Source organism: Anomaloglossus baeobatrachus, chromosome 1 (assembly GCF_048569485.1).
Source record: "Anomaloglossus baeobatrachus isolate aAnoBae1 chromosome 1, aAnoBae1.hap1, whole genome shotgun sequence".
Lineage (NCBI taxonomy): Eukaryota > Metazoa > Chordata > Amphibia > Anura > Aromobatidae > Anomaloglossus > Anomaloglossus baeobatrachus.
In genome coordinates, this window is record NC_134353.1 from 323,696,302 (window position 1) to 323,722,827 (window position 26,526).

General features: G+C 49.2%; 1 protein-coding gene across 1 annotated transcript in view; it reads left to right on the plus strand.

Moving 5' to 3' along the window:
- Positions 1 to 1,304: 1,304 nt before the first annotated feature.
- The window catches only part of LOC142312699 (UDP-glucuronosyltransferase 2A2-like), a 142,425-nt gene continuing 117,203 nt past the window's right edge, over positions 1,305 to 26,526 (plus strand). Inside the window, exon 1 of the mRNA XM_075351695.1 lies at positions 1,305 to 1,348. The gene's annotated coding sequence lies outside the window, so the exon portion shown is untranslated. The remainder of the gene's footprint in view (positions 1,349 to 26,526) is intronic.

Here is a 26,526-nt window from a genome sequence, read left to right on the forward strand (position 1 = left end):
TTGCAACTCGAGCTGACGTTTATAATGGTACCATTTTTGCGCAGATGCTACGTTTTGATCGCCTGTTATTGTATTTTGCGTAAAACGTGCGGCGACCAAAAAACGTAATTTTGGCTTTTGGAATTTTTTTGCCACTATGCCGTTTACCAATCAGATTAATTCATGTTATATTTTGATAGATCGGGCATTTCCATACCAAATATGTGTATATTTATTTATTTTTTAACCCTTTAATTTTCAATGGGGGGAAATGGGGGTGATTTGAACTTTTAGGTTTTTTGTTTTTTTTTTTATTTTTAAAACTTTTCTTTTTACTTTTTTTTTTATTTTACTAGTCCCGCTAGGGGGCTATAGCGATCAGCAATCCGATCGCTATTATCTATCTGCTGATCACAGCAATACAGCTGTAAACAGCAGATTCAGTCACTTTGATTTTCTCTCGGCCGAGGGAAAATGAAAGTGAAACATCATAGCAGTAGGCGTCATCACATGACCCTGTGCTACGATGGGAACCACCGATAGTCACGTGATAACACACGTGACTTCCGGTGGGGGCGGCGGTAAGTAAAAAACATGGCCGCGCGCATTTAAATCTTGCTGCCAGACTTTGGCAGCAAGATTTAAGGGGTTAATGGCCGCGGGTGGAAGCGATTCCACCCGCGGCTAGCAGGCACACATGTCAGCTGTTGAAAATAGCTGATATGTGTGCCGATCCACGCCACCTGCCCGCGGCAGGGGGCGGGGCTTAACGGGACACGATCCTGGACGGATAGATCCGTCCAAGGTCGTGAAGGGGTTAAACAGTGATTTTATCAAAACTACACTAAACAGCCCAGTAAGTGACACATTGCTGGAATCAAGTAACCACAGGAAAAAATTCTAGTCCAGCGTAAAGTCCAAAGATCAAGATTGTCATTAAAATGTAACTTTTATTTTCAGCATTTACAACAAGCTACCATGTTAAATAACAATAGTACATTATAGGTGGTCATGACAGACTACATTTTTCGGTGACCTATCTCACCTTTATCATGGTCTGAGTACTTAAAAGTGAACTAACTATTTAATAGCACCCTTCGGAAATTCTAATCTTACAATGTGGGTCTAAAGGTGATTTGAGTGCATAAAGGTGATTTGAGTGTCATGATGACCGCTTATAATGTACTGCTGTTATTTAACATGGTAAGTCATATTAAATGCTGAAAAAAAGTTACATTTTAATGAGAATCTGGATCTTTGGACTTGAAACTTTTTCTTTGGTTACTTGTTTAAGTGCGGTGGGCTTCCACCCATTTTTCTGTGCAGAGTCCTCCCAGCACACAGCTACATACACGAACGATCATAGGAGGTAAGCTGGCTTTATGCTATTCTGTATACCAACCACTGGAATCAGGATCTTTACCCCTACGTTATGCTGCAGATTAGATGGCAAAAACCTTGTGATAGATTCCTTTTAAAGAAATTTAGAGTTTTAATTTGTGGCACTGAAGATCAGGTTATTAATTTCTTTGTAGTGAAAAAACCCTTTAACACTAGAAGTCCCAGGAATTTCGAGCTCCATAGGGTTCCAATGGTAGAAATGTTAAATGACCCCTCTCTGGGACTTCTAGTGTTAACCCCTTTACGACCAAGGACATACAAGTACGTCACCTCCCTCCAGGGATCCAGCAGCGAGCCCACGGTAATCCCCACATATGTCTGCTGATCTGATTAGCAGACGTGTGGCCAACAAGCATAGGTGGATTGGAGATCCACCCATGCCTGTTAACCTCTTAGGGCTTGTGCGCACGTTGCGTTTTTTCTAGCGTTTCTGCAGTGTTTTAAGCTGCAGCGTCTCATTGTCAAAATGCATGAGTTTTGCTTTCCAAGCAAAGTCTATGTGAATTATGCAAAATTAGTGCGCACGATGCTTTTTTAAATGCAGCGTTTTGAGTGTCAAAAATTTGACAAAGTCTCTGCGTTTAAAAGTGCAGCATGTCACTTCTTCAGTGCGTTTTGGCAGCGTTTATCAACCATTGAAATCAAAGAGATGTTTGAAAACGCAGCCAAAATCCTAAGCATTGTGTTTTTCCTGCATTTATGTTGCAATCCGCATGCTTTCTTTACATAAAAAAAAGCATGCATTTTGGCCTGGATGTGAGGTCAAGAGGTTTACTGTTGACCTCACATCCAGCCCTAAATAAAATGAGAGTTGTACTATATTTAATATTAATTTTAATAAATATTATTACTTAATATACTTTTTCTAAATATTCACATTACAGTGAATGAGTAGAATCAGGAAATGTCATCAGTAGGATTTTTTCTCATGGTGTTTGATTGAAGAAACTTTATGTTCCATTGACAAAGTTTTGTAAATGCATCAAAATTTAAGCATTGAAAATGCATTCGAAAAGCGCTGAAAACGCACAAAAAACGCACGGAAAATGCGCTCAAAATGCATGCGTATTTCTTGCTTTTTTTTGACAAAAGCAAAATTGTCAAAATCAGAAACTGCCAGAGGATGCATTTATTTCTGCAATGGACAGGACACAGGGTGGGCATAAGCCCTTAGATTGCGTCTGCAAACACTGACAACACAATTTAAATGGCCGCAGCGGGGATTGAGCCGTTCTCCGCCACCCTCGGTGGCCCAGTGATGCAATCATTCACGGGACGCTAATGTGTTGCCATGGTAGCGCAGGGTCAGCCAATGACCCCTGACGCTGCCATGACTCATTTCCTGTGAGAACCAACAGAGTGCTGGCACTCACAGGAGATGAGCATTTCTGCTGATCAGAGCGATATGGCTCGGATCAGCAGAAATTCACCGGCGATTAGGCTGTGCAATGATAAAGTCCCGAAGGTGACTAATAAAATAAATAAAAAATGTTAAAAAAAGTTTTCAAAATATGGAAAACTAAAAAAGAACAGCTAAAAGTTCAATTCACTCCCCTTTTGCCCCATTGAACATAAACCTGTTCAAAAAATAAAACACACACATTTATTAGTATTGCCGTGTTCCAAAATACCAGATCTATCAAAATATAAAATCAATTAATCTGATCGTATACAGCGAGAAAAAATTCCAAACACAAAAATCACGTTTTTTTTTTGTTGGTGCAACATTTTTAAAAAATGCAGTAACAGGCGATCAAAATGTACATTCTACACAAAATGGTATTATTAAAAACCCCAGCTCGAGATGCAAAAAATAAGTCATCACTGAGCCCCAGATCCCAAAAAATGAGAACGCTACGGGTCTCAGAAAATGGCGACAAGAGCACTATTTTTTTGGGACAAACTTCTGAATTTTTTTTTCACCACTTCATAAAAGTAAAAATATACATCAATGTATAAAGAGAGAAAGCCGGGGCACCACTCCGCACTATAAACAAATAATGTCAAGTCCATATGACAGTATGAATCAGAACAGCTCTGGGGTGCACATGAAAAAGACGATATGAAATCCAATTGTAGAAGAGAATGGCACTCACCAGATATATGCTGTGTGAAAACGTATTTATTCGGATCTGGAGGTTACATGTGCAGGGCAGGTAGGTGGGGAGGGAGAGCTAAACACGTCCGACGACGGCCGTTTCGCACTTACAAAGTGCTTCAGCTGGTCTCAGAGACCAGCTGAAGACCAGCTGAAGCACTTTGTAAGTGCGAAACGGCCGTCATCGGACGTGTTTAGCTCTCCCTCCCCACCTACCTGCCCTGCACATGTAACCTCCAGATCCGAATAAATGCGTTTTCACACAGCATATATCTGGTGAGTGCCATTCTCTTCTACAATTGGTAAAAATATACATGTTTGGTATCTATGACTCTACAAGGATAAGGCTGCACATCAAACATAGATAATGGTATAATGCCTCAAGCATATGGAAAAATATTGGAATATACAATGAAAAATGCTACTTGCTAACTTGAACATGTGAATAATGAATTGCATACCTGCCATGAATATTAGGAAAAAGGAGATATTTAGCAATTGCATTGATCAATGTAACTGAGCCCCAAGACCTCGTCAAGGTATATCTCTATATTGGGGTCCCTAGCTCTGTGACCCTAACTGTGTGTCATCTCATTGCAATTAAAAACTGCTATGGGTGGAGAGGGGTAACTAAGGACTTTCTTATATAGGAGATGGAAATAACATGGCCAAAAGGGGCGGAGCTGTGTTCAGATTCAGAAAAAAAAAAAACTACATATAACTGAATAGGATAACTGAAGTGAGCACTAATATATATATATATATATATTATGAGTGCAAGCCAAAAATTACATACTATACAAGGATAAGGCTGCACATCAAACATAGATAATGGTATAATGCCTCAAGCATATGGCGAGGTCTTGGGGCTCAGTTACATTGATTAATGCGATTGCTAAATATCTCCTTTTTCCTAATATTCATGGCAGGTATGCAATTCATTATTCACATGTTCAAATTAGCAAGTAGCATTTTTCATTGTATATTCCAATATTTTTCCATATGCTTGAGGCATTATACCATTATCTATGTTTGATGTGCAGCCTTATCCTTGTATAGTATGTAATTTTTGGCTTGCACTCATTATATATATATATATATATATATATATATTAGTGCTCACTTCAGTTATCCTATTCAGTTATATGTAGTTTTTTTTTTTTGTTTGTTTTTTTTTCTGAATGTGAACACAGCTCCGCCCCTTTCGGCCATGTTTTTTCCATCTCCCATATAAGAAAGTCCTTAGTTACCCCTCTCCACCCATAGCAGTTTTTAATTGCAATGAGATGACACACAGTTAGGGTCACAGAGCTAGGGACCCCAATATAGAGATATACCTTGACGAGGTCTTGGGGCTCAGTTACATTGATCAATGCGATTGCTAAATATCTCCTTTTTCCTAATATTCATGGCAGGTATGCAATTCATTATTCACATGTTCAAATTAGCAAGTAGCATTTTTCATTGTATATTCCAATATTTTTCCATATGCTTGAGGCATTATACCATTATCTATGTTTGATGTGCAGCCTTATCCTTGTATAGTATGTAATTTTTGGCTTGCACTCATAATATATATATATATATTAGTGCTCACTTCAGTTATCTTATTCAGTGGTATCTATGACTCGTCCTGGCGTGAAGCATCATATGGACACCACTGTTTTACCATATCGTGAACGTGGTAAATAAAAGACCCCCAAAACAATTGTGCATTTGCACTTTTTTTTGCCATTTCACCGCACATGGATTTTTTTTCCAATTATCCAGTACACTATATGGGAAAACTAATGGTTTAATTCAAAAGTACAACTCTTCCCGCAAAAAATAAGCCCTTATATGGCAATATTGATGGAAAAATAGAAAGTTACGGCCCTTAAAAGAAGGGGATGAAAAACGATCAATCGCCCAGGAGTGAAGGGGTTAAAGGGATTGTTCATGTTTGAGACCAAGGTCTGCAGTCACTCTGTGTGACTGAAGACTTCTGAATCATGGCAGAATGTTGTGTCAGATGTCACAATTTTCTGATATTGCTAGTGAGAGCAAGCAGTCACATGACCACATGTATGTGATTTGAATACATGCAGTCAGTGGCGTAACTAGAGTTTGATGGACCCCGGTGCAAAGTTCAGACCCGGCCCCCCTCCACATACACCGACACTTGGGGTACGGGATAATGACACTGACACTCGGGGTACAGGATAATGATGATGACACTTGTCTCTTACCCACAGCACCCAGATTTCCCATGATCTTAAATCCCTCTATCAGCACCCAGCTTTCCTATGTTCTGATATCCATCTTGTCCTCGGCACACTGCTTCCCCATGCTCTGCTATACATCTTTCCCTCAGCACCCAGATTTCCCATATCAGAGCATTGGAAAGCTGGGTGCTGAGGGAAAGAGCCTTTTTCCCTCAGCACAAAATGTTCCCATCCCCTGATTGTATCTTTGTCCCCCCTTGTATATAGTTCTCCAAATACAATAATGGCCCCCACACAGCCTTCCATATAGTATAAAGGGTCCCACATAACCCTTCATATATTAGAATACACTTCCATAGTCCTCCATGTATTATAATGAATTTCCCATAGTTCTCCATGCATTATAATTCACCCCATAGTACTCAATATATAATACTGCACAACATAGGCCTCCATATATTATAATGCACCCCCATAATCCTCCATGTATAAAGTAGCCCTTCAATTATTATAATTAATTTCTCATAGTTCTCCATATAATTCACGCCATAGTACTCCATATATTATACTGCACCACATAGTCCTCAATGTTTTATAATGCACTCCGATAGTCCATGTACAAGGTAGCCTCCATAGTCCTCCATATATTATAATGTAGCCCGCATAGTCCTATATGTAATATAACGCAACCCCATAAAACTTCATATTGTATTATGCAGCCCCATACTCCTCCATGTATAATGCACCCCTATATTCCATGTATAAGGTGTCCTTCATTTTGTATTATGCAGCCCCCCCAGACCTCCATATATAATAATGCAGCCAGCCTCCCCAGTCCTCTATGTATAATAATGCAGCCAGCCTCTCCAGGCCTCCATGTATAATGTAGCAGCCAGCCTCTCCAGGCCTCCATGTATAACAATGCACCCAGCCTCCCCAGGCCTCCATGTATAATATAGCAGCCAGCCTTCAAGACCGCCATCCATCTATAATAATGCAGCCAGCCTCCCCAGTCCTCCATGTATAATAATACATCCAGCCTCCCCAGTCCTCCATGTATAATAATACAGCCAGCCTCCCCAGGCGTCCATGTATAATATAGCAGCCAGCCTCCCCAGGCCTCCATGTATAATGCAGCCTCCCCAGGCCTCCATGTATAATGCAGCCAGCCTCTCCAGGACTCAATGTATAATATAGCAGCCAGCCTCTCCAGGCCTCCATGTATAATGCAGCCTCTCCAGGCCTCCATGTATAATATATCAGCCAGCCTCCCCAGACCTCCATGTATAATGCAGCCTCTCCAGGCCTCCATGTATAATAATGCAGCCTCCCCAGACCTCCATGTATAATGCAGCCTCTCCAGGCCTCCATGTATAATAATGCAGCCTCCCCAGACCTCCATGTATAATGCAGCCTCTCCAGGCCTCCATGTATCATAATGCAGCCTCCCCAGACCTCCATGTATAATGCAGCCTCCCCAGGCCTCCATGTATAATAATGCAGTCTCCCCATACCTCATGTATAATGCAGCCTCCCCAGACCTCCATGTATAATGCAGCCTCTTCAGGCCTCCATGTATAATGCAGCCTCTCCAGGCCTCCATGTATAATAATGCAGCCTCCACAGACCTCCATGTATAATAATGCAGCCTCTCCAGGCCTCCATGTATAATAATGCAGCCTCCCCAGACCTCCATGTATAATGCAGCCTCCCCAGGCCTCCATGTATAATGCAGCCTCTCCAGGCCTCCATGTATAATAATGCAGCCTTCCCAGACCTCCATGTATAATGCAGCCTCTCCAGGCCTCCATGTATAATAATGCAGCCTCCACAGACCTCCATGTATAATAATGCAGCCTCTCCAGGCCTCCATGTATAATAATGCAGCCTCCCCAGACCTCCATGTATAATGCAGCCTCCCCAGGCCTCCATGTATAATGCAGCCTCTCCAGGCCTCCATGTATAATAATGCAGCCTTCCCAGACCTCCATGTATAATGCAACCTCTCCAGGCCTCCATGTATAATAATGCAGCCTCCACAGACCTCCATGTATAATAATGCAGCCTCTCCAGGCCTCCATGTATAATAATGCAGCCTCCCCAGACCTCCATGTATAATGCAGCCTCCCCAGGCCTCCATGTATAATGCAGCCTCTCCAGGCCTCCATGTATAATAATGCAGCCTTCCCAGACCTCCATGTATAATGCAGCCTCTCCAGGCCTCCATGTATAATAATGCAGCCTCCACAGACCTCCATGTATAATAATGCAGCCTCTCCAGGCCTCCATGTATAATAATGCAGCCTCCCCAGACCTCCATGTATAATGCAGCCTCCCCAGGCCTCCATGTATAATGCAGCCTCTCCAGGCCTCCATGTATAATAATGCAGCCTTCCCAGACCTCCATGTATAATGCAACCTCTCCAGGCCTCCATGTATAATAATGCAGCCTATCCAGGCTTCCAAGTATAATAATGCAGCCTCCCCAGTCCTGCATGTATAATGCAGCCTCTCTAGGCCTCCATGTATAATAATGCAGTCTCTCCAGGCCTCCATGTACAATAATGCAGCCTCTCCAGACCTCCATGTATAATGCAGCCTCTCCAGGCCTCCATGTATAATGCAGCCTCTCCAGGCCTCCATGTATAATGCAGCCTCTCCAGGCCTCCATGTATAATAAATGCAGCCTCCCCAGACCTCAATGTATAATGCAGCCTCTCCAGGCCTCCATGTATAATAATGCAGCCTCCCCAGACCTCGATGTATAATAATGCAGCCTCCCCAGACCTCCATGTATAATGCAGCCTCTCCAGGCCTCCATGTATAATAATGCAGCCTCCCCAGACCTCCCTGTATAATGCAGCCTCTCCAGGCCTCCATGTATAATGCAGCCTCTCCAGGCCTCCTTGTATAATGCAGCCTCTCCAGGCCTCCATGTATAATAATGCAGCCTCCCCAGACCTCCATGTATAATGCAACCTCTCCAGGCCTCCATGTATAATGCAGCCTCTTCAGGCCTCCATGTATAATGCAGCCTCTTCAGGCCTCCATGTATAATGCAGCCTCTCCAGGCCTCCATATATAATTCAGCCTTTCCAAGCCTCTGGCCACCGTGTACTCACTAATTTATATTAATAAAAAAACAAAAAAAACAACAAAAACAAGTACTCACCCTCTCTCTTCCACCGCTGCTGTCCTCACCTCTCTCCTTGTTCCCCAGCCGCTGCTCTGTCCTCAGCGCTTTCCTCTTCCACCGCTGCTATCCTCACCTCTTTACTTGTTCCCCAGCCGCTGCTCTGTCCTCACCTCTGCTCGTTCTCCCGATGCTCCGGTCGGCGTCCTCCCGTCCTGCGCTCTGTGCACTCAGCACAGCAGTCGCACGGGAGTGACGTCACCGTGCAGGCACAGGGGGAGAATGATGATGCATAGCGCGGCACCGGCCGCGCTATGCTTCATCATTACTGTGCGCGGTGACAGGGGAGCCGCCGCAGCCGCTGACACCAGGCCCCGGTGCCGCCGCTGACACCAGGCCGGGGGGCCCAGTGTCGGTGGTGGCACCGGGTCATAAAGCTGCTGCGTGGTCTGTGACAGATCAGCGCAGCTCCTCTCTCACTGAAAGGGGCTGGCTGCTGATCTGCCTGACAGCCGCTGGGCCCCGAGCCTCCCGGGCCCGGTCGCAATGGCGACCGCTGCGACCGCGGTAGTTACGCCCCTGCATGCAGTCACATGCCAACTAGTCTTATCTGATTTCTCTTAATAGAAATTAATTGAGAGAAGTCAATTGCGTTCAGTAGGCACATGACTGCATGTATATAAATTGCATACATGTGTTCAAATGCCCGCTTGCTCGCATTTGACAATACCGGGGAATCATGACTGCGTCACACACAGACTGTGTGTACAGGTAACTTATAGGCATATAGCAGTCTATATGCACTGTATTAAATATTTGTAATAAGGCCCGTTTCACACGTCAGTGAAAAACAGTGACGTTTTTCACTGGCGTGTAAAACACGCACATGTCTCTGCGTGTGCCGTGAATCACGGCACACGTGGGTTGTCTAAGTGCAATCCGGGCTCCGTTATCCGTGGCCCGTGATTGCACTTAGAAATCAACTCACCTGCGCCCTCTCCCGCTGTCCATGGTGCTGATCGCTCCCGCGACGCAGCATCCGCCGGCGGTGACCTTCGCAGCAGCTGCTTCCGGGTCGGCTGTGTCGCGCATAATGAATATGTGCGACAGTAATCAGCCGGCTTAGAAGCAGCAGGCTGCACGGGCTGCAGAGGACATTACTTGACGCCGGGTGAGTTAAAATGTTTATTATTTTAAATGCACGTTTTTTTCTGGCACGTGTCTCACGGACCACACCACTGCGTGGTCCGTGGAACATCAGTGATGCCAGAAAAAAATGGACATGTCTCCGTGCAGCAATCACGCACACGCGGGTACGCTGCACGGAGACACGTGCAGTGAAAAATCACTGACGTGTGAGCAGACCCATTCATTATAATGGGTCTGCGTATGTCAGTGATTCTGGTACGTTTAAAAAAAAGCACAAACGTCCCAGAATCACTGACGTGTGAAAGGGGCCTTAGACTGTATACTTGGGCCCAAAAACACAGCAACAGATCATTGAAGAATACCACTGATAGTGTGAAGCCCCACAGGTGTTGTGTCGGTGCATTACCTTCAGGGACTCCACGTAGCTGGTGCTGGTCACAGGTAGGGAATCTTCTGTTTGATCGTGACGCCACTCTCAGTATTGCGGTCAGTGGGGACCGCCACTGCAGGTTAGGGGTGCCTGGGGCTGATGATATGTGCAGTCAGATGTAGTAGCCTCCTGAGAGTGAGGCAAGCCCCAGGGCCCGGTGTAGGTTTGTAGTACCACAAGTCGCAGAATGACTCACACAGGCAGAACTGTCTTTCAAGGGCTTTACTCACATTTGATGGCAGGGTGAGTAGCCCGGGCGTAGCTGGGATGAACCAGATGGGAACCAGGTATCCTTCAGGCTGACTTTATGAGGGTGACTACTGACTCGCCTTCCTTAGCCCTTGGTGGTTTGGGGTGACCCCGACTTTGAGTCCCTATGGGGGTCACCCAGGGAAGATGCTGCAGCCTCTCTCCCCCTTTTGTTTGCCGTTTGCTTGTTCCCCGGACCAGGCCACTCCAGCTGCTTGCCTCCTGTGACCTATGGGCCCTCACTGCGGTTACGTGGCTGCGGCTTTTGTGGTGTTGTGGTGTGGGCTTTGAGAGCCCCACACCGGCAGGTTTAGCAGAAGAAAGCTGGATCTATCTTTGCTTCGGGATCTGCCGCCCGGTTGGGCCTGGTGCTCTCTAGCAGTCTCCTTACTTCCCACTCCGTGCTTTCTCTCTAGCTGAAGCTGGCTTTCAGGTAGCACTCCTAGTTGACCGTTCTCCCCCGTCAGTAGCCACTGCGCGGGCGCTGTTAGACAGCAACAGCCCCACAGGTCTGCTCCTCACTGAGCCCTCTGGAGTTCTCTGCTCTAACTGACTCACTGCTCCTCCTCTCCTGTTCTTGCCTACGCCACCTAGCAACCAGACTCTCTTACCACACCCCTTGAGAGGAGATGGAGGCTTTTGGCCCCCTCCACTATTCCAGTGAAGGTCAAGGCTTTGCCCCCTCCTGGGATCCCCAGGGGTCCTCTCATGGGTACATGTGTGAGACCTGATCACTATGCGCCTGTGTTCCACACCCCTGTCAGCCTTCTGGATTACCTGTATTGTACTGTCCCCAGCATGGGTGCAGTACTCAGTGGTGCCTGACCAGGTCAGGGGCGCCACATTCCCCCTTAGTTATCACCAGCACGTCCTCGGGCTGCAAGACAACATTTTAAAATGCATAAAACATTAAAACATGTAAAACATTTAAAAGCACCAGGTACCATACATCACCACCCTCCACCCACAAGTCCGTTAACCCACCCAAAACCCTTTCACGTTGGCCGCGGCTTCAGCCACTTCTGGCAGGATGTAGAGGCGGCTTACATGGGCTGGTGGTTTTCAGGGTATACCTGGCCTGGTGGATCCGCGCCTTCAGCCTCTTCTGGCAGGATGCAGAGGCGGCCTCCACAGTTGGTGCTGACCAGGTACCCTCTTTGTGGTGGTGAGCCAAGGCCCCATAAACAGGCGTGCTCTCTGGTTGCAGGTGAGCCAAGGCCCTATATACGGACGGGCTCCTCCTGGTTGCAGACGAGCCAAGCCCCTAAACAGGCTGACTCTGGTGGTGGTGGTGCCCTCTGGTGTAACTATTTACACTGCGAGAGTTTGTGGCTATAGCCAGTTCATAGCCTTAAGGTTTATGGTTTTTCTCACAATAGTTTTTGTGGGCACATGCTTGAACTTGAGAACGTTGCAAACCAAAACTTTTCAAAACTTCAACTGGTAACTTCTTTCTTTACTTTACTTTTACTCCTCTTTACCAGGGCTTGAGCCTGTATGGCGGTGGCACCTGCTGCTTTCTTGCTCTTTGTCGTCGTCTGTGGTCGTTTCATCTGTAGGTTCCTTGTCTTTTCTTTCTTGATCTTCATCTGTGTCTTTATCTCTGTCTTTTCTTTCTTGTAGCATGGGGTGGCTGTAAGGTTTGCTGGTACATAGTGCTACGTCAAGCGCGTACAGTCCTCTTTCGCCTTCATGCATAGTGAATTGTACTGAATCCCCCATCTTTAGGTTTCTGCCAGGGTGTCCTCTAGGCAGATGAGCGCTCACATCTCTTCTGTTGACAAATATCCCTTCTTTGATACCAGGGGCTACAATAAAGCCGTATCCGCTTTTCAAGTTGAAATCCTCCACTACTCCTCTGCAAAGGGGTCCTCTGACCTGGGCTCTGGACCTTCTCAGTAACCTTTTCTCCTGTAGGTCTCTGGCTGTGACTTCTCTCTGCTCTGGAGACTGTGGTGCAGGGGACAGCGTTGTCCTGTTGCGACGCCCTGTCTTGCGGCCTGAACTCTGCGTGGTACAGCTTGCAAACTCCCAGGTGAGACTTTTAGGCAGATCTTCGTCAGCGGACGGTGTCAGGTCTTCCTCATCCCAACGGGAATAGGGCAACATCTCCGGCTCTGAGTATGGATTCACTGCTGGTGGCTCCGGAGTCAGCTCCTCAGCTTCCTGGCCTCCTCTCCCCCTTAGTTCTTCGCTGCACTCTGGTTGTGGCAGCGCTGGGGATGAGTGGTCCTCAGCTGGTCTGGGCAGTGGACTCTCTGGCGCGGCTGCAGGGGTTGCCTGAATCTCCTTGGGGGTATGCGGAGGGAGCAGATACCGATCCACCATCTCTTGCGGGAACTGGGCCTCTAGGTCAGCCTTCAGCTTCCAGTATTCGGGGTCCTCCCCTATCAGGGTCTTCCTAGCAGGGACCTCTTTGGACTGGGGAGCGGTGTCTGCTCTGGCCTTGCAGGCCGGGGTAAATGATGAGGTAATCTCTTCTTGGCGGGCCGCGCCTGGCATGGCGGCGGCCTGGTCTTGGCGGGCCGCGCCCTGGATGGCGGCGGCCTGGTCTTGGCGGGCCGCGCCCTGGATGGCGGCGGCCTGGTCTTGGCGGGCCGCGCCCTGGATGGCGGCGGCCTGGTCTTGGCGGGCCGCGCCCTGGATGGCGGCGGCCTGGGCTTGGCGGGCCGCGCCCTGGATGGCGGCGGCCTGGTCTTGGCGGGCCGGGCCTGGCATGGCGGCGGCCTGGATCTGTGTCGCTGTTGCAGGGGGCTCTGTGCAGGCTGGGCTGGACGTCGCTGCAGCAGTCTGGGCTTGGCGGGCCGCGCCTGGCGTGGCTGCGGCCTGGTTCAGCACCTCACTTGCGGCGCGGACGAGCGTTGCTGCGGCGGTGGGGTCTCGGCGGGCCGGGCCTAGCAGGGCGGCGGCCTGGGTCAGCGTTACGCCTGCGACGCGGATGAGGGTCGCGGTGGCAGCCGGTTCTTTGCGGGCCGGACTGGGCGTTGCTGCAGGGACCGGGTCTTGGTGGGCCGAGCAGGGCATCGCTGCGGCCGCTGGGGCTTGGAAGGCCGCACCTGGCGTGGCTGCGGCCTGCTTCAGCGTCGCCGCACCGGACGCCTCTTTGGGGACCGCGGGCGTGGCAGCAGGAGTCGGGGCACTGGCGCTGGCCGGGGCATCACTCGACTCACCCACCGGTGGCAGCATCGGGGTCTGCGTCATCGCCGTCCTGTCTGGCACCCGGCGCGCGGCTCTCCTTTCATAGGCCCGAACCGCCGCGGTCATCTCCAGCATTTCCATTCGTTCTTCCCGGATCTGCTCCACAACCCGGTTCTCCAGTCGGTCGCAGAACTGGGCCAGCTCCCGATACCACCAGGCAGCGGAGCCCGGTTCTGGATTTCTGCGGTCAGACGCCATTTCTTCTGCGCCCTCTTCTGCACGACTCTCCAGCTGTGGACTCGCCGTTGCCTCTGATAGCAAGCTGTTCAGTTTCTGCTCTGCCTCTTTCAGCAGCTCCTCTCCCAGCAGCAGGCTTGTGGCTCTCTTTCCTTCCCGCCGTCTCTGGACGCTTCCACTCTCATAGCTGGCAAGGTCCGAACTCTCCAGGGGATCTCTGGGTAGCCACACCTCTTCGTGGGCGGTAACTTCTTCCAGCGCGGGCTGCTGTTGTTTTTCAGCGCGCTTTTCATGGTGGCAATATGGCGGCGCTTCCAATTTTTCAAGCGGACCGCCCAGGCACATGGTCACCTGTCGGGACAGGTCTAGTCCTTATCCTGTTCGTGACGCCAGATGTGAAGCCCCACAGGTGTTGTGTCGGTGCATTACCTTCAGGGACTCCACGTAGCTGGTGCTGGTCACAGGTAGGGAATCTTCTGTTTGATCGTGACGCCACTCTCAGTATTGCGGTCAGTGGGGACCGCCACTGCAGGTTAGGGGTGCCTGGGGCTGATGATATGTGCAGTCAGATGTAGTAGCCTCCTGAGAGTGAGGCAAGCCCCAGGGCCCGGTGTAGGTTTGTAGTACCACAAGTCGCAGAATGACTCACACAGGCAGAACTGTCTTTCAAGGGCTTTACTCACATTTGATGGCAGGGTGAGTAGCCCGGGCGTAGCTGGGATGAACCAGATGGGAACCAGGTATCCTTCAGGCTGACTTTATGAGGGTGACTACTGACTCGCCTTCCTTAGCCCTTGGTGGTTTGGGGTGACCCCGACTTTGAGTCCCTATGGGGGTCACCCAGGGAAGATGCTGCAGCCTCTCTCCCCCTTTTGTTTGCCGTTTGCTTGTTCCCCGGACCAGGCCACTCCAGCTGCTTGCCTCCTGTGACCTATGGGCCCTCACTGCGGTTACGTGGCTGCGGCTTTTGTGGTGTTGTGGTGTGGGCTTTGAGAGCCCCACACCGGCAGGTTTAGCAGAAGAAAGCTGGATCTATCTTTGCTTCGGGATCTGCCGCCCGGTTGGGCCTGGTGCTCTCTAGCAGTCTCCTTACTTCCCACTCCGTGCTTTCTCTCTAGCTGAAGCTGGCTTTCAGGTAGCACTCCTAGTTGACCGTTCTCCCCCGTCAGTAGCCACTGCGCGGGCGCTGTTAGACAGCAACAGCCCCACAGGTCTGCTCCTCACTGAGCCCTCTGGAGTTCTCTGCTCTAACTGACTCACTGCTCCTCCTCTCCTGTTCTTGCCTACGCCACCTAGCAACCAGACTCTCTTACCACACCCCTTGAGAGGAGATGGAGGCTTTTGGCCCCCTCCACTATTCCAGTGAAGGTCAAGGCTTTGCCCCCTCCTGGGATCCCCAGGGGTCCTCTCATGGGTACATGTGTGAGACCTGATCACTATGCGCCTGTGTTCCACACCCCTGTCAGCCTTCTGGATTACCTGTATTGTACTGTCCCCAGCATGGGTGCAGTACTCAGTGGTGCCTGACCAGGTCAGGGGCGCCACAATAGCAGCTACTCAATTCAAGGCAATAAAGTTAGGAAGCCAGCTTTCCAGCACTATCCAAACCTTTTCATGTGACTATTTGAATATATAATGTCAGGATAATCATTCCAAATATATTTGATCCCTCACTGCACCCTTTTCATTGCAGGTTTAGGAAGCTGTGATTAGCTCACTAAAGTCTCCACTCCTCACCTTACGGGATAAATGCGAGTCTCAACTTGGGTTTTATATGTTTTACGTCTGGTTATATTTATTTAAATGAAGGTTTCACCACTATGCCTGTGAAATAGCATCAGACACACCTAATTTCACAGAACTATCTAAAAGTGCCTTGCCCATTTATTGTTGAATTTTTAGTTGCCTTTGTACTTAGCAATTTCTTAAGAGAAAGGAACCATTTGTTAGAATGAAGTAATAAAATTAAAGATATATAGAAATCTAAAAGTCATTGACTAAAAGGAATTCAAATCCACCACACATCACTGAAAAAGAGTTGATACTTTCCAATATATGGGTAAAATACCAGTTCACGGGATGGCATGTCTGGCAGCTGAAGTAACCAACTTCAGTGAGTCCTTAAATCCCTGCTATCTCTTATAAATCCATTATAGGAGAAAGGAAAAAGATCCTTTTTCATTGAGCCCATGGATCTGCAGCAACTCACAATGTTCTATTGGTGCTTATGTTCTACCAGCTGAGCATATACTTGACACACACCTATTGTCCTTGGATTAGACCTTATTGCGCTGTCTCCTTTTTAATCTATAACCTGTCATAATTCTAATAAAATTCTCAGTGGTGGCACCTGTTCCCAAGAATCAGAACTCATAACCCCTGGCCTGCTTGCTAATGGCACCGGTCACCTAGCTGCTGAGCTCCAGCCACCTCGACTCCTAACCGGCTCACTGCGGCTCACCAGCGGCACCAATTTCTCTGCACACGGGGGGAAAGTGCTGCGGAGGTACCCAGGAACGTGGCATGCCAAGGGGAAAGTCCCAGAAGAAGCCGTCCCCGGCGAAAGTTACAGACTTCTTCTCCAGCACAGGACGAGGGAAAATGGTGGCGGCATCCTCCTCCACAGCTTCCTCATGCTCATCCAGGAGGGGATCCACAGCAGGCCCAGACTTGGACACAGACGCTGCAGATATACCGCTTACCAAAGGTACAATGCAGAAACTGCTCAGTGCCTCCGCTCATCACTGCAGCAGGATTGGAAAGATATGGTGGCTGAGCTGAGGGGAGATATCACTGCCACAGGCAGTCGCACAGCACACATTGAAACTAAAATGGAGGAGCTGACAAAGTCACACAATAGCCTCATTGATGCCAATGCAGCACTGGAGGAACAAGTGCAAAAGCTCCATACCAAGGTCTTGGATTTAGAGGACAGGTCCCGCCGTAACAACATAAGAATCAGAGGAATTCCAGAGGCCATACCAGACAAGGGGCTGCAGAGCTTTCTAGGCTCCTTGCTGCAGGATCTGCTCCCAGACCTGTCTGCAACTGATTTCTTGGTGGACAGAATACACAGAGTCCCTAAACCTAAATCCCTCAGTGCTGATGTCCCCCGGGACACTTTGGCTCGCCTGCACTTTTACAAGACCAAAGAAGCCCTGCTGCTATCCCTGAGAAGGAGGCCGCCTCTGTCTGAGCAATAACGGCACCTGTCCATTTTTCCGGATCTGTCTGCAGGAACCCTGGGAAAAAGGAGGGAATTTGCCCCTTATACCAAAATTCTCAGGGATGAAGCTATATCCTATAGATAGGGTTTCCCTGTAAAGATCCTGCTTTTCCGAGCAGGAAACACCCACGTCTGCCATTCCCCACAATAGTTGGCAAAGCTCCTATCCTCATGGAACATGGCAAATCTCCCGGCCAGATCTCCAAGAGCCACAGGATCATCCCAAAGGGATAAAGTGAATGAAGATTGGTCCGTTGCGTGAGTTATGTGATATGTCTGAGTCGCGGCTGAGAGTTGCTACTTTTAAGGTCCGCTGGTTCTGTTCAACCAGGACCCTGAACCCCCATGGCGGTACATTTCCACTATACCGCAGGCCCCCTTTTTGGGCTTTTTTCTATGTGGACTGATGCTCCCTACATCAGTAATGTTAGTGATGTTAATGTTGTCGGTGTTATCTCTTTCCTGCCCAACCTTCCTTTCTCCCCCCGCAGCTCTAGACAAGAGATTTTTTTTCATGTACAATGGTACTGAACTGTATGTCTATAAATGTTAGGGGCCTGAACTCGCCAGCCAAGAGATCCATGTTTTGGCGGGAAGTGGTTAAATCCAAATGTGATGTGATATGTGGTCAAGAGTCTCATCTCCTCCAGGGGGACTCGCACAGGTTAAATAATGCTAAATTTCCTTTCATACTGTTGGCTTGTGGGGAAAAAAAAAAAGGCTGGAGTATTCATTTGTGTAAAAAATACTGTTGCGTTCACACTACATTCACAACATTTAGACCCTGAAGGTAGATACGCCATTATTAATTGCTCCATAAATGGATCTAAGTATACTATTGCAACCGTTTACGCCCCCAACTCTGGTCAGATCAGCTTTTTGCGGAGGTTTCTTTCCAAGCTTTCATCTGTTACAGAGGGTAAGCAAATAATCTGTGGGGATTTTAACATGTTAATGTCCAGCACTCTGGACTGATCCAATACTGCTGTAAAGAGGAAGGAGATGAGCACAATAATTTCAGAAAGGCATCTCCATGATATATGGAGATACCAACATGCAAATGAGAGGGACTACACATTCTTCTCATCTCGGTTCACCTCATATAGCAGATTGGATTACTTTCTGGTTGAAAGCTCACTTATTTTGGATTGCTCAGATTCAAAAATTGGACTTATAGCTTGGTCAGACCAAGCCCCCATATACCTGACAGTCCAGGAGCAAAACCGCACGCCTGTTTTTACCCGGTGGCGCATGAATGACTCCCTCCTAGCCTGTAGACAAATCTCTGAGGAGTTGCAAGCCGACCTCGCAGAGTTTTTTAAATTTAATGACAACAAGGAGGTGACAGAGGAAACGCTATGGTCTGCACACAAGGCCTTTATTAGGGGGTCATTCATCAAAATTGCCACTAGGGAGAAAAGGAGGCGTCAGGCAACTTCCAAAGCTCTACTGTCCCACATAGCGCTTTTGGAAGCCCACAATAAATCTGCCCCAAACATGTCAACATCTGACGAACTCAGGAAACTAAGAACACAGCTCCGCCAATTGTTGATGGTAGACTATGAGAAAAATTTAAGATCCCTCAAACAGCGGTACTATATGATGGGTGACAGGGCTCGTGCCTTACTAGCCAGGAGGGTTAAAAAACAAGAAATGCAAAATAAAATTGAATACCTCGTGACGGGTTCTAATGCCACAATACGCAACCCAACAGAAATAGCCAATGCATTCGCTGATTTTTATCAGTCTCTCTACAACCTTAAAAATGACCCCACTGCCCCAAAGCCTACCCAAACGGCAATTAATTCCTTCTTAAACAATATTAATCTTCCTCGGTTATCTGCAGTACAGCTAGAGCAACTAAATTCCCATTCTCCCTGGAAGAGGTTCGCCAAGCGGTGATCACAGCCAAAAGAAATTCAGCTCCAGGGCCAGACGGCCTCATTAACTCCTATTATAGGCAATTCACTGAAACCTTGTCTCCATTTCTCCTGAGACTTTTCTCCTCTTGGCGAGCCACAGCAGATATTTCACCAAATAACCTAGAGGCCATTATAACTACCCTGCCAAAACCAGGAAAATCCCCTATTTCACCAGGAAACTTCAGGCCAATATCCCTCCTAAACTGCGACTTAAAATTATACGCCAAAATAATCTCAGCTAGAATACATAAAGTCCTTCCATCACTGATTTCCCCGGATCAAGTGGGATTTGTGGCGGGGAGGCAGGCGAAAGATGGGACAAGACGTATGCTGGATCTGATTGCAGTGGCTGAGGGGAGAAAAATCCCCAGTGTATTCCTGTCCTTGGACGCAGAGAAGGCGTTTGACAGGGTGCACTGGGGATATCTGAAATCTGTTCTGGCCAAGTTTGGATTTGAAGGCCCCATACTTACCGCCATAATGGCGCTATACTCTAACCCTAAAGCCAAAGTTCTGGCATCCGGATTTATATCTCGAAGCTTTGATTTAACCAATGGGACACGCCAGGGATGTCCGCTCTCCCCTATCATCTATGCCCTTGCTATAGAGCCTCTGGCGCAGACTATCCGTGAATGCCCTCGGATCTCGGGGATTCGAGTGGGGAGTACAAACCATGTGATCAGTCTATATGCGGATGATGTGATTTTATCCTGCACTAATGTAGAGGTGTCCCTAAAACACGTAATGGAGATCCTGTCCTCCTTCGCTCAAGTCTCGTATTACAAGCTTAATATTACCAAGTCCTTAATTTTTCCGCTCTTCCTGCCCGCCTCAACTAGAGCCACTCTCTCATCTTTACCCTTTCAAATGGGAAGACGAGGGTATCCCCTACCTGGGTATTATACTGGCCCCGCTACACTCCATGATCCGGAAAAATCTGCTGACCCTGCACACCTCACTGGATAGAGAACTTACTCGCCTTTCTCTTCTCCCGCTCTCTTGGGTGGCGAGAATGCAGACCTTTAAAATGATCTGCCTTCCAAAAATTATCTACTTACTTCGGTGCCTGCCCCTAACAATTCCGCAACGGTATCTCACCAAAATTCATTCGCTAATGAGTAAATTTATATGGGCTGGGAAAAAACTAGAATAGCCCTGAGATGTATGCATGCCCCATTAAGTGGTGGAGGAATGGGTATTCCTAATATTCTAACATATCACAGAGCCGCTATCCTGGAACCGGCTCGAGATTGGTGGAGGAATGCTTCAGACTTAAGATGGTTACAGATTGAGTACACCTGGGCACAGGTCCACTCCCCTAAACAATTCATAGACTCCCTGCTCCTAACCCCTTCGCCCCCCCGGCGATCTTCTACCCACCACAGCAGCTCTAAAGAAAGCTTGGTCCTTGTGGAGCAAGCCAGTGTCACATGCTTTAGGTCCCAGCATTCCCCTTAGATCGCTAGAAGCCTTCATTCCGAGCTTGAATCTTGCCGCCTGGACACGTGGAGGTCCAATCACCCTAGCAGATCTCTATAGAGAAGGCGTTCTACTCCCGTACTCAGAAATGTGTGATAAATTTAACCTTCCCCGACACAGTCTATTCCAGTTTTTTCAAATACGTCACTTTCTTCAGTCCGCTCCTCATCTCCCGGCTCCCACGACAGCCGACCACGCCTCAATTAAAACATTCTTTCAAAATAGCAAAATCAAAGGCCTTTCATATATCCATAATATGCTAAACTCCCCACAACCGGACAAACAATTGCCGTATATGCTCAAATAGGAAAAAGATGTAGCTTCTCCGCTTCCGTCGCAAGAATTGTTCGCGGCCTCAAAATGGATCCACAAATTCTCTTCTTGTCTCAATCATATAGAGCAATTAAAAAAGGTTCATCTGAGGTGGTACAACTCCCCTACTAAACTGGCTTCTTTTTCCCCACATGTGTCACCATTGTGCTGGAGGGGCTGCAACCACAGGGGCACCTTGTGTCATATGTGGTGGTTTTGCCCTAAGTTATCTAACTTCTGGCAGGAGGTGTTCAATCTAATACATGAGGTTACTAGTCTCCGCCTTTCTCCAAACCCAACCTTAGCGGTGCTACACATTGACTTAGATGGGATCCCGGATCTTTTAAAAAACATCATTTCTCACATTCTCATAGCTGGCAGGTACTGTGTGGCATACAAGTGGAGGTCGGTGAGCCCGCCTACAAAGAGAGAACTAATTGAGAGGATCAACCTACACTGGCTATACGAAACCAACTTGGCCCCTAACCTTGAGAAGAGAACGGTGAGACTTAAACAATGGCACCCGTGGGCCACTTCCCTTTATGCAACGGCCCTCCCCCAGATACAGACACCTACACCATAAATAAATTGATTATGCCTAAGAATGCCATGTAGAGCTGCTTCCCCTGCCCCCTCTCTTTCCCCCCTCCCTCCCTGCTCCTATGTTCAAGTTGTTGTTGTAAGGGGTATTTAATGTCCCAGATTGATATTCTGATAATGGTTCGAGGCTATTCCACCTCTTGCTACTCACTGCTCCTGTTCTTGATGTTGTTGTATGAGAAGTTTGTATTTTTCTGAAAACTCAATAAAAACCTTTATGATAAAAAAAATCAAAAAAACTCATAACCCAAATATCCTCACTTAGGCCTCCAACACACATCCGTGAAACACGTGCGTGTTTGGTCCGTTTCCGTATATACCGGAGACACGGACAAACGTGCACCAATATTATGCTATGTTTGAGGTCACACGTGCGTTATTCCATATGGTCCGTGTCCGTGATACGTATGTGTTTCCGTTTTGCACGGAAGCATGTCCGTTTTCTGCACAGAACACGCACACACGGACCCAATGGAAGTCTATGGGTCCGTGAGCTCACGTACCTGACACGGATGCATCTCCGTATGCTCCGTGTACGCTTTGTGCTTTTTTCTAGCGATGACGGTCATTCTTTCTTTTTCTGTGTATGTCGGTCAATCTCCCTCAGTCCGTCGGTCGGTCTCTCTGTCTTGTCTGTAACTCTCTCTCTCTGTCCATATCGGTCAGTCTCCCCCCTCTCTCATACTCACCGTTCCCCGATCACCGGCGCGGCGCTGCACAGCTGTTAAAAAATCTCCGGTGGCTTTTACTATTTTGAAAAAGCCGGCCGCTAATTAATCAATCTAGTATTCCCTGCTTTCCCCGCCCCCTGGCACCTATGATTGGTTGCAGTGAGACACGCCCCCATGCTTTGTTACAGCTGTCTCACTGCAACCAATCACAGCCGCCGTTGGGCGTGTCAATATCGAGCAGTAAAATAAATTAATTATTTATTTAACAAAAACAACGTGCGGTTCCCCTCATTTTAATACCAGCCAGGGTAAAGTCAAACGGCTGAAGGCTGGTATTCTCAGGATGGGGAGCCCCCCAGCCTAACAATATCAGCCAGCAACCGCCCAGAATAGCCGCATCCATTAGATGCGACAGCTCTGTAACTCTACCTGACTCTTCCCGATTTGCCCTGGTGCGTTGGCATCGGGGTAATAAGGAGTTAATGGCAACAGCCCATAGCTGCCACTAAGTCCAAGATTAATCATGTCAGGCCTCTCCCCGAGATACCTTCCATGATTAATCTGTAAGTTACAGTAAATAAACACATACACCCGAAGAAATCCTTTATTTTGAATAATAAACACTAACAAATACCCTCGTTCACCACTTTATTAAGCCCGAAAAAGCCATCCATGTCCGGCGTAATCCATGGAGGTCCCGCGATGCTTCCAGCTCTCCCACATGAAGGTGACAAGAGCTGCAGAAGAACCCCGCCACTCCTGTCAGCTCCACATAGCAACTGAAGAGAGTCGCACGATCAGCGATAACGTCACTCAGGTTACTCATGGCCGCCGCTGGATCCTCCAACTGTGACTGCAAGTCGCCTGAGTGACAGCGATGAAGTCACAGGTGAGTTGCGTTCACGAGTGGAGGATCCAGCTACCCGTGGGTAACCTGAGTGATGGCAGTGCTAATCGCGCTGCTCACTTCAGTGACTCAGGGGATTAGCGGTCACCGGTGAGTCCTTCACAGGTGACCGCTAATCAGTATGCAACACAGACAGAGCCGCGGCATGACAATGAAGTTGGGTGAAGTTCACCCGAGTTCATTCTCATCGCGCGTCGCTGTCTGCTGTCAGCGGGTATGTATCAATGACATTGTGCATCACACACGGAACATTTCACACGGGCAACACACGGACAACACACGGACATGTCACTTACGTATCTCACGCACACACGGACATTGAACACGCACACACGGCTAGCATACGCAATTCACACGGATGCCACACGTACCATAAAAACGGACTAAAAAATGGAAAACGGACCCAAAAAACGGAACGCAACACACGTGCGTGTGTGACATCCTGGACCCCCAGGAGTCACAGGTCACTACACACACCACACACACCCCCACCCTAGTAAGGTACCATCAGTCAACAAAGACCTGATTGCCTCCCTCAGGGTCAGACAGGCACACCAGGTGGGCAGAGCCAGGCGGAGAGACACGCCCTCCGAGGAGTCTGCTGGCCTGAGGCAGGAAAACACAAGCAGATGGAGATTAAGTTTGGAGAGGCTAGAGAGAGGAGCTAGGAGGAGGACAGTTCTGTGACGGGCCTGGGTTGGAGCCTAGGACCCCCGATCAGTCAGGCAGGCAGACTGTGGTGGCCGCCTGCAGGAGTCCGGGAGGACAGAACTGCGGAATCGTAGGGACCGTGACCGGGTGGTGGCCCGCCGGACCCGAACCGGGGAGCTAATTTGTTTACCGGAGCACCAGGAAGGGTACTCAGACCCCGAACTAGCCTAGAAGCCACTAGGTGTAGTCAAATTTACTGACTGCGGTCTGGACCTCAGGGGTTCATTCCCACCCAAAGTCCCGATTGACGGCAAAAGCCCACCGATTCCGGATAAGAGCCACCGCCAGAGGCCAGAGATCCAACGGGCCAGCGCCTGCTGGCAAAAGGGGCTCCTCCGGCATCTAAAAGTCGGGGAGCGGACTACCGTTGCTGAAGCATAGGAGTCAAAACACACAATTAGAGGTGCAGGAGAAAGACGACATCACCACCCTTACTGGAGACTCACGCAGCGGGCTGCGGGCACCAATCTTCACCGAATGTGGTTTACCAGTGACTCTGTGTGGTTTAAATCGTGAGTACAACAGTGTCATCCGACACCGCACTGCAACGCACCGCGACACTACACCCTGCAACTTCCCTCCGACCCCGGGACCAACACCCCCCTACCCACGGAGGGGTCAACACCTAGCTGCTCCCACTACACCGCTCCCAGGAGCCCCGTACCTTCACAGCAGTGGTGGTGTCCACCATACAATTACCACAACCGATGAGTGGCGTCACGAACATTACCTATTCCACCAAACACCTGCGTGCACCACCACGACCCCCCCCTTTCAGAGCGACGTGACCCCCGGGTCCATGAGAGGCTCGAGCCACCACCCGCAGCACACGAGCACGGATCCGAGCGGCTCGGCGGCTGCAGACGAGGCCGTGGGGCGGTACACATCATCTCTTCTGGCGTCACAAACAGGATTGATCCAGTCTACTTACCAGTAGAAGTGTGCCTTGTAGTCCCCGTCAGCGGTGACCCGTTGAAAAATCTGAAAATCCGCCATTTTGGGCGCGAAAGTTTCCCGCTCGAGTCGTCTTCCTTGAGCAGTGAAGGTGCGAAAGTAAAGCCCTGCCCCCAAAGGAAGAAGTGCTGCAGAAAGACCAAGGGGGAGCGGTGGAGCCGGCTGCTACTGATGCCCCCGGGAGAAGAAGAAGGAAAATGTCGGTGTTCCCGGACGGGAGCGACGAGGTGCCCGTCGCTGGAGCGGCGGGGCCCAGAAGAAGCAGAGGAGAAGTAGCCTTTGGGTACTGCCGCCCGGGTGAGCTTCCCGCTGGAACCGCTGCCTGGTTGGAGCGGGACCTGGGTCGGTTCTGCATGATGGCGAGGGGGCAGAGTCTGCAGCAGTTACTCGATTGGAGGGCAGAGGTCCGCAGACTGGTTGCCGTGGTGTGGGCCCGTGAGCAGGGGGGCGTGGCAGCCGTGCAATGCCGAGATCAGGCCACGCAGACCCCCATGTCGTCCCTTATCAGCTGGGAGCTGAAGCCCGCCAGTACCGCAACCAGTGAGCCCGAGTTGGCGCAGCTTATGGAGGAGGGGGTCCCGTGTACGCTACCCCCGCCGCCGTTCCCATTAATGGTCTACAGCCCCGGAACCCGCTGCACCTGGATGGGGAGCCCGATCGATCGTCAGACCGTCGGCCAGTCCGGTCCCCTGCGGTGGTAGACGCGCTCCGCAAAGAATTAACCCCTGAAGTTCAAAGTTAACGTTTTAAAGTTGAAGTTTTAAAAGTCCCGTTACTGCATCACTGTCTTTCTTTTGTTGAACGCCCCCATGTTCCCGTGGGGCGCCATCCGGTACGCCGGGTGGAAGGAGCCGGACCCTGCCTGACTTGTTGAACGCCGCCGGGGTTGGAGCCTTGGTGGGCGCCATCAGGGGTCGGAGCCCCTGGTGGAGGACGGCAGGGAGTTAAAGGAGCGAGGACAGTTCTGTAAGTGGAGCCCAGTTCACCGTACCCGCATCGCAGGCAGTGGAAGACGGGGTCTTTATGGACAGTGCCACCATGAGTGAGTGTTGCATTGGGGACCCGTGCTGCCCTGTGGTGGACAGGGGAATGTGACTGGAAGAGGCTGCGTCGGCAGCGAAGTTTTATCCTGATGGAAAAAGTTGACGTAACGTCCCGGATCCCCGTTGCAAAAGATGCAGTCCCCGTTGGGACCCTACAGTTTTGTTTTATGCTATTGGACCTGGCTACTGAAGTGCCCGTCCCTGTTGGGACTGATATTGTCCCCGTTTCACACCCCCTAATTACTGCATGAGCAATCATGAGCAAGGCCGAGAACTTGCAGGCCACCCAATAACTTTTGGGTTTGTAAATAATGCCCCATTTGCCCTTCCCGCAACTGCCGGTCTCCGGAGAGGCTGATTGGAGGAGGGACCCGCAGCAGAGCAGGCTGGAGTCCGGTCACCATCAGAACCGGTGACCATCCTCCGGGTCAGGGGTCCCCTTGGACGTGGGGCCTCTGAATGACTGCCGGGTGCGAAGCACTGTAACTGTTCCCGCTTGGGTAGCCTGGGCCCATTCCTGGACGGGGGAAAAGGGGTGCTGCCCACTTCTTAGGGGCAGCATCAGGGCTAGGTTGCTTGGGTGGGAAAGCGGAAGGACATGGACCCGTTCCCTTGATGTGTTTTATTTGTTGCAACGTTGAAAGTAATGTGCCTCCCGTAAGGGATGACTTGAATATGCATAC